The sequence below is a fragment of the Halichoerus grypus genome, chromosome 3, assembly GCF_964656455.1.
Source record: "Halichoerus grypus chromosome 3, mHalGry1.hap1.1, whole genome shotgun sequence".
Taxonomy (NCBI): Eukaryota; Metazoa; Chordata; class Mammalia; order Carnivora; family Phocidae; genus Halichoerus; species Halichoerus grypus.
The window spans coordinates 174,121,333-174,137,597 of NC_135714.1; the positions used below are offsets into that span (position 1 = coordinate 174,121,333).

Below are 16,265 nucleotides of genomic sequence, written 5' to 3' on the forward strand. Positions count from 1 at the left end.
TTGGAATCAGATCAATATAGAAGGTGATGGTCTGCGGGTGGGAAGTTAGACAGGATTTCCATTTTCTGGTGGAGTTAACATGGGAAAGAATACGTTTTCACTTTTTGTTCTTAGTGGCCTCTTTTCCTTTGTAACCCAGCCTAGGACACCGGAAATATGGGTACCTAGGTTGAGTAACCGCCTGCGCCCTGCGGAGAAGGAAGAGCTGCACAACTGCGTCCCCATTGGAGCAGATACAGTCCTCTGCGTTGGGGGGGGGGGGACACTTGGCGCACAAAGGGGCTGGTAGGGACAAGGAGAGACAGGAACAGGTAGGAGGGACAGAACGGTCAACAGGCTTCCTTGGGACCGGAAAAGCGCGGGGAAGTACGCGCGGCGCCACCAGCGGCGAGCCTCGAGGCGGGGTCTGCACAGTCCCTGCGGCTCCGCCTTTTCTGGCGGCAGTCGAGCTCCTCCCCGGCATTGCTGACCGCCAACGTGGACCCCGCTAGCGCAGGCTTCTTCTCGGATCTGTGCGTCGGTGCTGTGGGTAGGACTCGGAGGAAGTATTCCGAGGGGCAGTAATCGGCGCCCCGCGACGAGCCCTGACCTGCCGTCGGGGAGCTGCATCTCTAAGTGAATCCGCCTCTGAAAGTGCCTCGCAACTCCGACGTTCTCCCAGTAGGGGCACGCTGAGATTCCAGAGGGTTCCGTAGCATCCCGACGACGTGCGCCCTCGGGTTTACTGACGGGTGCGGGCGCCCGAGCCCAGCAGTTTGTGGGTGCGCGCGCTGAGCTTTACCCAGCATTTCTTGGGCTGCCTTCTCCCCTTTTCCATGGGCCGTGGGTCCCCGCAAGACCTCGTAGTAAAAGAAAAGGAGGTGGGGGCAGGTAGGCCTGCCCTGGTCAACAGATGGCTGCGGACGCACAGGAGGAAAGCCTGGCACTGGGGCGCTTTCTCCAGGCCGGGGCCCGGTTCTCGGCTCTCTGCAGGCAGAGACCGCCCCAGGCTTGGGCCCCAGATCCCACCCCGCCCCCCCCCCCCCCGCGCGCGCGCGTGTTGGCGGGGGTGACTCCTTGCTTCGGCTGAGAAAAGCCGAGGATGGGGTTCTGGGGCGGAGCAAGGGCATGGCCTCCAGGACCGCCCGGACCGCGGGGACTGAAGACGTGACTGCTGGCCGTGCTTCCGACCTCGGGCGCTGGGGCCGACAGCCAGCCTGCCCCGTAGGTGGGAGCCCAGAGGTGGGAGGAAGGCGAACTTCTCCACCCAGGCATCGGCTTGGGGCCCTGGGCTAGCCAGGGCTGGGGCTTCCGTCTCCGGACAAGGACTGGAGGGCGAACCGCGGAGGAAGCCCCACAGCTGACCTGCGGGGGGCTGGGGGTTAGGGGTGCGGGTGGAGGAGGGACTTGAGCGCCCCCAGCACGCCTTCGCCTTTGCTCGAGGTTTCCATCCTGTTCTGACTCTAGGGTCGTCCTGGGCAGCCAAATCCGTGAACTCGCCTACTCCTCTGCCATGGACCTGTAATAGGGACCCTCACCCAACTCTGTGATACAAGATTTAAGCGATTTAAGCGACTTCTCTCGCTTGTTCACCACACCGCAACCTCACCGGTCTTCTTTCAGTTCTTGGAACATCAATGGGGTTTCCTGTCTCAGGCCCTTTGCACACGCTCTCTCTTATGCCAGTTAACACTGTCTCTGCTTTTTGCAAGGTCAGCTCTTTCTCATCGTGTGGCTCTCACTTCTCAGCTTAAATGTCTGCCCCCTCAGAAAAGCTGTAATCTAACCCTCCTACAAAGTAAGGTCTCCGCTCCCCACGAACATATTTATTTCTTTTTTCTTGTTTCCTTTATCCTCTTTATGTACACTTTGTGTTTCTTTTATTTTATTCTCTAACTTTGACAATTTAATGTAACATAAAGCAGGGAACATATTGCCTTGTCAAGCTTGTGAGCGGCAACATAACAGGTTCTGAAGTTCTTGTGATCACACTTTTATTAATTCATTGACTCCTTGCTCCGTAGAACATTAGAGCCAGAAAAATGCCTCCTGGGACAGGGCAGCCTCCCCAGCTCTGCAGAAACCTGTGCTTTTGCAGCAGCTCCAGTCTGTCAATATGTAAGTTTGGCACCTAGGTGTAGTCTTCATTCCCTGTATCTTCCCTTTGAGACCTAAGTCAGGTGCTTCTCTAGGGCAGTATTCCTGGGACCTCATACAGGGTCTAGCACTCAGAAGCTCAATAAATATGGGACACTGAGTGTGGGTGGGCCGCCCCCCACCCCCAGCCTTGGCTTTTCACCATTCTCCCTTTGAGGCAAATTCAGCACATCACCCTATTTCTTCAAAACTGATCTTACACCACAAAGGTGAAGCTGTCATGGGGACAGAGAAGTGAATTTACCCCATATGGAAAAAAATTTTTTTTGGGCCTTGAAATGCCAAGATATAATTGAGTAGCATTTTTCTTACAGTACAAAAAAATCGTTGATCTACCTACAATCCTTTTTGTTTTTTGTGTTTGTTTAAGTTTACAAACCTTTATATCTTTTTAAAATTAGTTTTAAAATTTTAATTCCAATATAGTTAACATACACCATTATATTTGTTTCAGGTGTACAATATAGTGATTCAACACTTCCAACATCACCCAGTGTTCATGGTAAGTGTGCTCTTAATCCCCAGCACCTATTTCACCCGCCCCTCCACCCACCTCCCCTCTGGTAACCAGCAATGTGTTCTCTATAGTTCAGAGTCTGTTTCTTGGTTTCTCTCTCTCTCTTTTTTCTTCCCTTTGCTCATTTGTTTTGTTTCTTAAATTCCACATATGAGTGAAATCAAATGGTATTTTTCTTTCTCCGACTTATTTCACTTAGCGTTATACTCATTAGTTCCATCCATGTTGTTGTAAATGGCAAGATTATATTCCTTTTTTTGGCTGTATAATATTCCATTATATATATATATATATATATACCGCCTCTTCTTTATCCACTCATCTATCGATGGACACTTGGGCTGCTTCCTTAATTTGGCTATTGTAAATAATGCTGCTATAAACATAGGGGTGCATGTATCCCTTTGAATTAGTGTTTGTATTTTTTGGGTAAATACCCAGTACTGTGATTACTAGATCATAGGGTAGTTTTATATTTAAATTTTTGAGGAAACTCATACTGTTTTCCACGGTGGCTGCACCAGTTTGCATTCCCACCAACAGTGCACGAGGGTTCCTTTTTCTCCACATTCTCGCCAACACCTGTTATTTCTTGTGTTTTTGATTTTAGCCATTCTGACAGGTGTGAGGTGATATCTCATAGTAGTTTTGATTTGTATTTCCCTGATGATCAGTGATGTTGAGCATCTTTTCATGTGTCTGTTGGCCATCTGGATTGCCTTCTTTGGAGAAATGTCTGTTTATGTCTTCTGCCCATTTTTTAATTGGATTATTTGTTTCGGGTGTTGAGTTGTGTAGATTCTTTATATATTTTGGATACTAGCCCTTTATCAGATATGTCATTTGCAAATATCTTCTCCCATTCAATAGGTTGCCTTTTAGTTTTGTTGACTGTTTCCTTTGCTGTGCATAAGCTTTTTATTTTGGTGCAGTCCTAATAATTTATTTTTGCTTTTATTTCCCTTGTCCCAAGAGACATATCTAGAAAAATGTTGCTAAAGCTGATGTCAGAGACATTACTGGCTGTGCTCTCTTCTAGGATTTTTATGGTTTAGGTCTCGCATTTAGGTCTTTAGTCCATTTTGAGTTTATTTTTGTGTATGGTGAAAGAAAGTGGTCCAGTTTCATTCTTCTGCATGTTGCTATCCAGTTTTCTTGACATCATTTGTTGAAGAGACTTTTTCCCATTCAATATTCTTTCCTGCTTTGTTGAAAATCAATTGACCATATAATTGTGGGTTTATTTCTGGGTTCTCTATTCTATTACATTGATCTATGTGTCTGTTTTTGTGCCAGGACCATACTGTCTTGATGATGACAGCTTTGTAATAGAGCTGGAAGTCCGGAATTGTGATGCCACCAGCTTTGCTTTTCTTTTTCAACATTCCTCTGGCTATTCGGGGTCTTTTCTGGTTCCATACAAACTTTAGGATTCTTCATTCTAGTTCTGTGAAAAATGCTGTTGGTATTTTGATAGAGATTGCATTAAATCTTGTCAAATAAATAAATAAAATCTTTAAAAAAATCTGTAGGTTGTTTTGGGTAGTATGGACATTTTAACAATATTTGTTCTTCCAATCCGTGAGCACGTAATGTCTTTCCATTTCGTTGTGTCATCCTCAATTTCTTTCATCAGTGTGTTTTATAGATTTCAGATTACAGGTCTTTCACCTCTTTGGTTAAGTTTCTTCCTAGATATTTTATTGTTTTGGGTGCAGTTGTAGATGGGATTATTTTCTTAATTTATCCTTCTGATGTATCATTATTGGCATATAGAAATGCAACAGATTTCTGAACCATTGATTTTGTATCTTGCGACTTTACTGAATTCATTTATCAGTTCTAGTAGTTTTCTGGTGAAGTCTTTAGGGTTTTCTATATATGATATCTTGTCATCTGCAAATAGTGAGATTTTAACTTCTTCCTTAGCAATTTGGATGCCTTTTATTTCTTTATGTTGTCTGGAGTAGTGGACTTCCAGTTCTATGTTGGCTAAAAGTGGTGAGAGTGGACATCCTTGTCTTGTTCCTGACCTTGGGGGGAAAGTTCTCAGTTTTTCCCCATTGAGTATTATGTTCACTGTGAGTTTTTCATATATGGCCTTTATTATGTTGAGGTATTTTCTCTCTAGACCTACCTTGTTGAGGGTTTTCATCATGAATGGGTGTTGTATTTTGTCAAATGTTTTTACTGTGTCTATTGAAATGATCATATGGTTTTTATTCTTTCTCTTATTGATGTGATGTGTCATGTTGATTGATTTGCAAATATTGAACTACCTTTGCATCCCAGGAATAAATCCCGCTTGATCATGGTATATGATTTTTTAAAATGTATTGTTGAATTCCATTTGCTAGTATTTTGTTGAGGATTTTTGAATCTATGTTCATCAGAAATATTGGCCTTTTTTGTGTGTGTGTGGTGTCTCTATCTGGTTTTGGCACCCCATATGGCAAACTTAGTAAATTCCTTATTAGACTTCCCTGTTGTTCCCTGAAAGTCCCTGGCTGGTTACTAGCTACCTCCTTTTCCTTGCCTTCTTCTCTCCTGTTTACACCTCACAAATTTCTTAATGATCTTGAGCAGCTTAGTTCAGACCCCAAGCTTATACTCTCCGTTCAGCAGTGTCCAGGCTTTAGAAGGCAGTTTAGAAAGCACCCCTTGTTACTGGAGCAACTGGGGGTACACCTGGGGCTACCATCTCCCTCTACACACACCTGAACAGCTTATTTAGTATTTCCCCAATGAAAATGGATTTCAATGGAGGGAGTGAGGAGGAGGTAGGGTATATTCTGTACTTAAGAGAAATGAGCTTTTCTCCATTTTATTACAATTAAAAAAAAAAAACAAACAACCCCAAGGGACAGCCTAGTGGTCAGGAGGATGGGCTTTGAAGTGAGGCAGACCTGAGTTCAAATCCGTGCTTTGACCTTGGGAAAATTACCTATTATTCCTAAGGCTCGGTTTTCTCCTCTGTAAAATGAGGATTAAAATACCCACTTTAACGGGTTGTGGTGAGGATGAAGAAGGTCATGTCTGTAAAGAGCATAATAAGTGCTTAGTAAGAGATATTATTAGCAGAAATCTTCCAGAAGTTTCTGTGGTCACTAAGTCACTAGGTGAGAACTCAAGGAGCCACCCAAGGCCATGGTGGGGTATGAAAGGCCTCTGTTTAGCCTCCTTATCTCTCTGGCTTCCCAGGAACGTCTGCAGATTATAACCCTCCCCTCATGATTCCACTTCAATCATTCTTTCAGGCTCTTTGTTCCAAGTTTCCTTCTGTGATGTCCTTGCCACTCTTTGATGTCCTCACTCACTCAGTCCACAACTGTGGTCAGTACAAGGCAAGGACACTGTTGGGCATCAGGTGGTTCACCGCCATTGATTGATCAAGGAAGGAGCTGGATAAACGAACGCTCCAGATGCTAATCTCCAAGGGTGGCTGTTGGTGGCTCTTAACTTTTTCTGGGCCAGGGACCCCTTTGAGAATCTGAGGAAAGGTAGAGAATGTCTCCCTAAATATATATATTCCCACAGGCACATACAATTTGCGTACAATACTCAGGGAAGCCGGTGGATCCAGTGCCCCGCAGGGGACTCGTTCTTTTGCTCCTTCCTGGGCTGACTCTCGCAGAGCTCAGCAGCAGAAAAATGAGCAAACCTCAACTCCTTTCTCTTGTCCTGCCTTCTCTTTGTCAGGAGGTGTCAAAACAAGGCACTAAAACTGCTTTAAGGAGAGGAGAAAGAAAAACAAAATAAACCAGTGTTTATTTTTTAAATTTTATTTTATTTATTCATTTGAGAGAGAGACAGAGAGCACAAACAGGGGCAGAGGGAGAAGCAGACTCCCCACTGAGCAGAGAGCCCGACATGAGGCTCCATCCCAGGACCTGGAGATCATGACCCGAGCCGAAGGCAGACGCCTAACCATCTGAGCCACCCAGGCGCCCCTAAACCAGTGTTTAAAGACAGCCAGTGGGAAATTGAGAGATGGCGAAGCTAATGGAGTATATTTGGTGAGCTCTATGAGGATTCATGAGATCAATTTAAAAAATATATGACAATGAAGAAGAACTTGAGATCACGAGAGGGGACAGGAGGGGTGGGAGTTGGGGGGGAGAACGGTGTTGAAAACATTACCAGGGTTAAGATGAAAAGAGTTCTGGACACTGTGAATTACTTACCCCTACTGAACTGTACACTTGAAAATGTAAATTTTAGGGGCAACTGGGTGGCTCAGTCGGTTAAGCGTCTGCCTTCCGCTCAGGTCATGATCCCAGGGTCCTGGGATCGAGTCCCACACCGGGCTCCCTGCTCAGCGGGGAGCCTGCTTTTCCCTCTCCCCCTCCTGCTCATGCTCTCTCTCAAATAAATAAATAAAATCTTAAAAGAAGACAAAAATGTAAATTTTATGTTATGTGTGTTTTATCACAATTTAAAAAAATTACTGGGCAGCATGTCCCCCATGAGAACGTTTAGGGGTCTACCGCCCTACCAGCCCCTAAGCAGTTAACCACCCCTTCCTATCAGGAAGTGCAGAAGCCGGGGACAGATTTCGGTCCGGGACCTGCTCTAATAGCAGTGGTTACGTGGGTGTCAGAGGGATGGTTGCGGTGCTGCTAGTGGTGGAATTAGCAGAAAGCTGTGGGGAATTGGTGGGTTTTGACAGGGGAGGGCTGGCGTGGAGGAGGGAGACAGGGGCCGTTCAGGAGAGGGCATAAAGCTGGCCTGCAGGGGTGTCCTGCCCTCCCTTTTCTAAGAGTCTTACAGGCGCTGTGAGGGGGGAAACCTGAATCTGCAAGGCTCACACACACTGCGGCTCTCTCCGGTTTCCCGACTTTGGGGACAGCAGGTGGCGCTGTTGAGTAAACTTGGGAGCCCAGAAGAGGAAACCTGAACTTTGAACTTGAGAAGTAGGGCATCTCTATCCTGGTAACTCTCTCCCTTCCAGCGGCCAGAGCAGAGGAGGGTGTGGGAGATGGGGATCATCTTCCTCTTCGAGCTCTTTAGGGCTCTTCAGCTGGCCCCGGGAGGAGGGAGGGCTGGGATCTGTTCTCTTGCGTGGTTCCCACGTGCGCTGGTATCCCAAATGTCTTTGGAATGCAGCTCAGGTGAAATCCTGGGTGGTGGCGACCAGCAGTTTGGGAGGGGTAAAGAAATCCGGAGGCATCCTTACACACCCCTCCATCAGCTGGGCTGACTCACCCTGGACCCAGCTCAGGGTAGCTTCCCTGGCTTTGCCTGCTCCTCTTAAACTCCTGGGAGTCCCCCTCTCCCCACTCCCCTTAGAAAGTTCAAACTGCTCTGAGGAGTCTGGAACTCCGCAGTAAAACAGACCAAACACTCGGGAAACCTCTCCTTCATTGTAGTTTTAAATTTGGGGCCCTTATCCAGCGAGCTCAGGTTCCAGAAAGCATCCATGGGGACTAGTTGGGGAACTGGGTGCTTTGCGCTGGGTTAGGGCATTGGATGAGGTAGGAGGTCTCCTCCTATCCAGTGAATCTGGATTTGATTGTGTTGCTGGGCTTTGTCCCCAACAATGATAGGATTCTAGGGAATGCAAACACAACACTGGTTTGACAGCTTCAGCAAGTTTTAAGCCCAACACGCCAAAGGCCAGTGTGCCTTTGGAACTCCACGCTTGCCAGTCTCACTCTCGACACGCGTTTATGTCCCTATCCTTGTTTCTCCTCTGCCTCACCTTTCTCGGGGTGTTCTAATTTATGCTGTTTGACTTCACTTACGTGATTTTGTGAAGTCTTAAATCCTTTTTGAGACAGGGCAGGGTACAAATAAAGAGAAAGAAAAACACAACTCGGAAAGGTCAGATGTTTTGATATTGGCTAAACCTTGTGCTAATGTAAGAAAATGACTACACCCTTAGTGACCATAACATCCAGAATCTTCCACAACTCACAGCAGAGAAAGGCTGTCTCCTCATGGAAGGAGGTGACGAGACTGCAGACTTGACTTTTGACTCCTGGCATTCCCGGTGCCTCCCCCTGGGCATCTTGCTAGGATCCCTGCTGTTACCGCCAAGCTTTAGGGCAGGGTGAGGACTGGGGACGCTGTGCCCCTTTAACCTTTTGCTACTGTGGACTCATGACCTTTCCCTAATGCTCCCTGCAGAGCTCTAAACTCACAAGACCGGAACATTTGAAATGACTTCTAAAAAGACTATTAGATGAGCAAAACGTAAGCAGAAAATAGCATGAAACTAGGTCATCTAAGCGATAGCTCCTGATATTTTATTTTCCATTACACACCACGTAGTGACTTCAACATTCATATGAAAGCCGATCAGGTCACTGGTCATATGTTTTTTTTTTTAAGATTTTACATATTTATTGCGGGGGGAGAGCACAGAGGGAGAGTGAGAGGGAGAAGCAGGCTCCCCGCTGAGCAGGGAGCCCGATGCGGGGCTTGATCCCAGGACCCTGAGATCTTGACCTGAGCAGAAGGCAGATACTTAACCAACTGAGCCACCCAGGTGCCCCCGGTTATCATATTCTTACACTAGCTACAAACCTAAACAATTCTCAAAGTGCAGGACCTCGTGTTCCCCTTCCTCAGCAGGGTGGTCCTTCTACCACCCCTTTCTAGAGCAACTTTCAAACGAGATGATGCTTCATAACTTCAGCACCAAAGTTGGCTTTCAGTTTTAAGTCACACATTTCCCCCCCCCACCCGGCCCCCCTGCAATCTTAGAAGATGAATGTAGCCATACCCAATACTTAGAAGTATTTCCTGCTTTCTCTGAGGTATTTCAAAGGTTTGTGGTCGGAGGCATCTAAGTGTTGAAAAGCCATTTTTTACCATCAAATTGGATTTCGAAGGATCTTGGAGATGTAAGAGACCATAGAGACCATTTATTGCCATTCGCGCAGAGTATTCAGGCTGGAAGTGATTAAATGACTTGCTGACGGTCCCAGAGCTGAAGAACATAAACTAAGATTTATGCCTATTGATACCCAGACCATTCTTTTTCTCACTGCGCTACCCAGCTTGGCCTCTTGCACATCTAAATAGAAGTATAATCGTGACTGGGACTTTCTTTACAGAAGTAGATATATATAGATGCAAACACACACACACACACACACACACACAAACATGTAAGGTAATAGAATTAGGAATTAAAGTAACGGAGGAATGATTATTTGTGTTGTGTGCACAATTTTAGCTGTTTGTGATGAGTGTCTTAAGGTATGCACAGATGCAAATCTGGACTCCCAATAATTGGAATGAATGAATGAGTCTGAGGGAGAAAAAAAAATTTTTTTTTAAAGATTTTATTTATTTATTTAGAGAGAGAGAATGAGAGACAGAGAGCAGGGTCAGAGGGAGAGGCAGACTCCCCGCCGAGCAGGGAGCCCGATGCGGGACCCGATCCCAGGACTCCAGGATCATGACCTGAGCTGAAGGCAGTCGCTTAACCAACTGAGCCACCCAGGCGCCCGGGAGAAAAAAATTTTAATTTTATCCATTGAATGCAGAACTCTAGGGCAAACGATGAAATTTAGGCAAGGCCCTACCCTCTAGAAGTTCATGATGGGTAGACACAGGCTTAAATAATTCTAATATAAAGCTGACTTTGATCATCACTGTCACAATTTAGTAAGGAGTTTAGGATCACTATATGCGAAAAAAATAGTAACACCAACAGGGAAACTTACCAGTAAGTACAAGCAAATTACGTGTGTATGGGTGTGTCACAGGCATGTATACGCATGTACGGATATGTAGCAGTTGCCCATTCACATAATGTGATTTTTCAGTGTATTGTAAGTATCCAGCAAGGATGGTGTCATTTGAGATGAATTCTTGTACAGCTTCTGCTCGGCTTTATGCGCACAAAGATACTTCATGGTGTGTCTCTTATCTCTTGGTTTGGTTCTAGGTCCGATGAAGAAAACACACTTATATTTCCGGGCCAGACCTCTCCTCTGAGCTCCAGACTCATATTTCCAACAGTCTGTTTGCCATCCTCTTGGGGTGTCTCAAAAGTACCCAAAGCTCAACGTGTCCAAAAGAGCCCCTGATCCTTCTTCCAGGATTCCCTACCTCAGTCAGTGGCATCATTGTCCGCACAGTTATGCAAGCCAGAAAACTGGAGCCGGAACGTAATCTCCCTAAGGGCAGGGACCCGGCCTATCTTGTTTTCTGCTGTGTCTTCACGACCTAGAACAGTGCATGGCACAGAGAGGGTGCTCATTATGTCCTGTGGAATGACTGTCTGCAATCTCTGGATTGCATTCATTTTCCTCCATCTCCACCATTACTGTTTAGTCCGGCCGCCATAACCTCTCACTGGCACGACTGCAATAGCCTCCTGACTAGTCTCCCTTCATCCATGCTCAGCCCTATTTCTATATATCTTCCACGGTGGCCAGTGATCTTTTCAAAACAAATCTGAATCTGAGACAAGTGCTCTTGCCGTGGCCTCTGAGGTCATACATGGTCTGTATCCTATGACTCTTGCAGCCTCGTCTCATATCATGATCACCTTGGCTCTTTAGATTCCAGCCAGGTAGGCTTTTTTACAATGCCTGTGATCACTTGCTCTGTCCTGCCACCGGGCCTTTGCACATATTGCTTTCTCTGCTGGGACCATTCTTCTCCTCTTCACCCACTTAATTTCTATTCATCCTCCTGATGTCACTTTCAGAGCTTAGAGTACTAGTTCCTGTAGGTCCTGATGTCAAATGTATTTGACAGAAAAGTCATAGTCAAAATAACTTGAAAAATACTGAAAAGAGATAGCTCCGTAGCACTTGTCGTGGTTTTTTTATATTTGTTTGTATAATTATTTTCTGCATGAAACTTCACAACTTGTAAGACGTTTTAGTCTGTCTTCCCATATGAAGTCAAGGACCTAGTCAAGGACCATTAAAACATAAGTCATCATTTCTCTCTTCATGTGTTTTTGGAAGGTACCATCGAATATATTTACCTGGTATTCTTTTTTTCTATTAGATATAAATCCTCCGAAGATTACAATATTTGATAAAAATCTCCCAGGATGCTATCATCTCAGCGAGGTCCTCCTTAGTTCATTAATGCCTTAGGGGATGGTTTAAGTGTAGTTTAGCCTGGAGACAGGTTATCGACCTTTAGAAGATATTGCCTTTGCCTGTGATATCAAGATTCAATAAAGTCAAGCAAAGAAGGGCTTATCCAGGTTATCTTCTCCAATATATATCTTCTCTTTTCTTGAAAGTTCCCGAAATGGGTAAGTTGATGGAATCTTACATATTAAGATGGTTAGAATCACTCAGGCAGACTAGGTGTTTCAAACAGACCCTGTAAATATAGGTACTTATTACATGATAAGGAAGGATTATAAATCCAATTAGGGAAGGGTCAGTTTATTCAACAAGTTATCTTTTAATATTTAATTAGCAGTTCGTGGGAAAAAGTAAAATTTATCTTTAAACCATGTGTCATGTACCAATATAAGTTCCAGAAAGATTAACATGCTAAATGGCAAAAATTCAAGCCCAAAAAGGCTATATGAAAACATAAGTGAATATTTATCTCATATCCACAGGGAGGAAGACATTCTCAGCTTAAGGGCAATGGAAAACATTATTCCCACCCCCCCAAAAGAAAATGACCACATAAAAATGAAAAATTAATGACCAAGTTAAAAGGTAAACAACAAAATGGAGGAAAAATAGATGATCAGAAACTATACAAAAGGTCAATGTCTGTATTACATAAGGATGTTTATAAATTAGTAAACAAATGCTAAGACCCAGTGAAGAAATTGGGCAAAGGATAGGAACAGACACTTTACATGTAAAATATAATGATTGACACATGAAAAAATATTCAGCCTTGCCAGAAATGTAAGAAATGCAAATTACACATTTCACAATCGCATAAATGCAAAAATCACTGTTTTAATCTATCAAATTAACAGAAATAAAAAGTGTATAATACTCAGTATTGGAGAAGGATGGGGGAAATCACTTTCCCAATACATTGCTGGGAGGAGTGATATTTGTCATTATGAATAACGAATATTAAAAATGTTTGCAGCTTTTGACCTATTTCCCAGAATATATCATCAGGAAATGTGTTAAGGAAATAAATCTAAGTATGGGCAGTGTTTTATGCACAAAGATTTTCATGGAAGTATTATTTATAGCATCATGTTTAATAATAAGGACATCATTAAAAAACTAGTGTTCATTCGCATGATGAAATTAACTGTTGGAAATTTAGTATATGAAATTTTCCAATAAAATGAGAAAACATGGGAAAAATAGGATACAAAAGTGTGTATACAGTATAATCGCAACTGCGTGTAAAGACAAGTGTGCATAGAATAACATGTTGGGTTTTTTGGGGCACCTGGGTGGCTCAGTTGGTTAGGCATCTGTCTTCGGCTCAGGTCATGATCCCAGCCAGGGTCCTGGGATCGAGCCCCACGTCAGGCCCCTTGCTCAGCAGGGAGTCTGCTTCTCCTTCTCCATCTCCCCCCACTCATTCTCTCTCTCTCAAATAAATAAATAAAATCTTAAAAAAAAAACTTAAAAAAAAAGAAACTAAAAACTTTTGTGAAAAAAAAAAGAAAAAGAAAAACATGCTGTTTTTCTGTTGCTATTTTTCCAAGATAGACTATAAATTTTTTTTGTTTTTATGTTTTTCTACTTGTCTTTGCTTTCTGGATTTCCTATGGACCAATCCTCACTCCTTTCCCATGTGAACACAGAGCCAATGCCATAAAAACAAATCAAGTCCTGACACATGCTACGACTTGGACGAACCTCGAAAACCTGAGGCTAAGTGAAGGAAGCCAGACGCAAAAGGACATATTATATGAAACGTCCAGAAAAGGCAAATCCATAGAGACAGAAAGCAGATTAGTGGTCACCAGGGGCTCAGGAGGAGGAACTGGGACTGATTGCTCAGAGGCATGGGGTTTCTTTCTTGGGTGATGGAAAATATTCTGGAACTAAATGGTGGTGATGGTTGCACAATGTAGTGATGATCCTAAAAAACACTGCACTGCACACTTTAAAATGGTGAATTTTGGGGTGCCTGGGTGGCTCAGATGGTTGAGTGACTGCCTTCAGCTCAGGTCATGATCTCGGGGTCCTGGGATCGAGCCCCACGTCGGGCTCCCAGCTCAGCAGGGACTCTGCTTCCCCCTCCCCCTCTCTGCTCTCCCCCTGCTGTGCTCTCTCTCTCTCTCAAATGAATAAATAAAATCTTTAAAAAATAATAAATAAAATGGTGAATTTTAGGTTATGTGAATGGTATCTCAAGTAAATACATAAATAAATAAAGGAAGGCTTGGTATTAAAAAAAAGGAAACTGAAGTGAATGAAGGTTTTAGGTTAAGAGTTTAATAGAGTCCATATTCAAAGGGTGATCTCTTTGCATTCTCAAGGGAGCTCTCTTTTTCCTGGTAGGCCTCAGAGACCTCACTGGCTGGTGTATATATCAGAGAAGAAGAGAGAAAATGAAGGAGAAGGACCGAACATGGATTTTATTTTTAAGTAATCTCTACACCCAACATGAGGCTTGAAATTACAACCCTGGGATGAAGAGTTGCACAATCTTCCAGCTGAGCCAGCCAGGCACCCCAGGATCAGAGAGGTTTTACAAATTATGAATGGCTATTAAAAATGAAAACGTAGGGACACCTGGGTGGCTCAGTCGGTTAAGCGTCTGCCTTTGGCTCAGGTCATGATCCCAGGGTCCTGGGATCGAGCCCCGAATCGGGCTCCTTGCTCAGCAGGGAGCCTGCTTCTCCCTCTGCCTGCCGCTCCCCCTGCTGTGCTCTCTCTCTGACAAATAAATAAAATCTTAAAAAAAAAAGAAAATGTAAAGTGATACTGTTTACAATAGAATCAAAAACATCAAATGCCTAGGAATAAATCTAACAAAAGATGTACAAGCCCGATGTAGAAAACTACAAATGTTGAGAGAAATTAAATTTAAAAAGAATCTATCTTGCTCATTGTTTGAAAGATTCAATATTGTAAAGATGGGAAATTTCCCCCAAGTTGATCTATAAATCCAATGCAATCTCAATTAAAATTTGAGCAAGTTTTTGTTGTTTTGTTTTGTCTTGTTGCGTTTTAGAAATGAACAAGTTGAGCGCGCCTGGGTGGCTCAGTGGGTTAAGCATGTGACTTCGGCTCGGGTCATGATCCCAGGGTCCTGGGATTGAGCCCCACATCAGGCTCCCTGCTCGGCCGGGAGTCTGTTTCTCCCTCTCCCTTTGTCCCTCCCCCCACTTGTGCTTTCTCTCTCTCAAATAAATAAAATCTTTAAAAAAAAAAAAAGAAATGAACAAGTTGATTCTAAAATGAATATGAAAACACAAAGGGCCAAGAATAGCCAAGAAATTTAGAGGGATGAAGGACAAAGCTGCAGGCTTTACATTAGTAGATATTGAGAAGTATGAGAAAGCTATAATAATAAGTGTGGCATTGGCTCAAGAACAGACCAGTAGACCAATGGACCAGAATAGAGGTCAGAAACAAATCCACACATGACTGTGACAGTGAAGAGCTGGTGGGGGGAAGCTAGGTTTTTCAATAAATGGTGCTGGGTCTATGGGATATGTTGTGAAAAACCAAAAGAATCTTGATTCCTGTCTGATACTATATGGTTGGAAAAATTTATGCTTCCATGGAAAACCGCATTTTTGTAGCATAGCCTCTGGGTTATCTGATTGTGATTTTATGGCAACTATTTTATAACTCTGTAAATTGTAGATAGCTGATAGCAAAGCAAAATTCATGAAAATAAATTCTGTCTGGTGGAGGGACACCATCCCCCCGCCCCCATGGAAAAACTTATTTTGCCTCAATTTGCATATTCATTTCAATATTCCTGATCTATAAATGTGTCTGTTCTTTGGACCCACTTTTGAACAGGCCGAAACACCTTGCCAGTTTTTCTTCTTAATAAGTTAAATAAATTTTTTTTTTTTTAAGATTTTATTTATTTATTTGAGAGAGAGAATGAGAGACAGCACAAGAGGGAAGAGGGTCAGAGGGAGAAGCAGACTCCCTGCTGAGCAGGGAGCCCGATGTGGGACTCGATCCCGGGACTCCAGGATCATGACCCGAGCCGAAGGCAGTCGCTTAACCAACTGAGCCACCCAGGCGCCCATAAGTTAAATAAATTTTTAATGGGTTAGTTTTTATATCTGTACGAGAGTCATGATTTTATCTTTTAAAAAATTATCTTTTCTGCCGCTCTGCCTACTTGTGATCTCTCTCTCTGTCGAATAAATAAATAAAATCTTTTAAAAATAAATAAAAAATTATCTTTTAACAATTCATACAAATTTTTTAAAAGATTTTATTTATTTATTCGACAGAGAGAGAGACATCGAGAGAGGGAACACAAGCCCCAACAATTCATACAAATTAATTCCAGATGGATTGCTAACCTAAATGTGAAAGGTAAAGCAATAAAGCTTCTAGAAGATTATAAAGGAGAATATATTCATGACTTTGGGGCAACAAAGGTTTCTTTAAACATGGAGCACCTGGGTGTCTCAGTCGGTTAAGCATCTGCCTTTGGCTCAGGTCATGATCCCAGGGTCCTGGGATCGAGCCCCGCATCGGGCTCCCTGTTCCGC

General features: G+C 43.7%; 1 long non-coding RNA gene across 1 annotated transcript; it reads left to right on the forward strand.

Moving 5' to 3' along the window:
- Positions 1-1,086: 1,086 nt before the first annotated feature.
- On the forward strand, positions 1,087-14,678 carry LOC144381290 (uncharacterized). Its single transcript, XR_013446199.1, has 4 exons — positions 1,087-1,203; positions 2,004-2,097; positions 2,591-2,638; positions 14,077-14,678. It is a non-coding gene; the product is annotated as an uncharacterized LOC144381290 (long non-coding RNA).
- Positions 14,679-16,265: the final 1,587 nt, after the last annotated feature.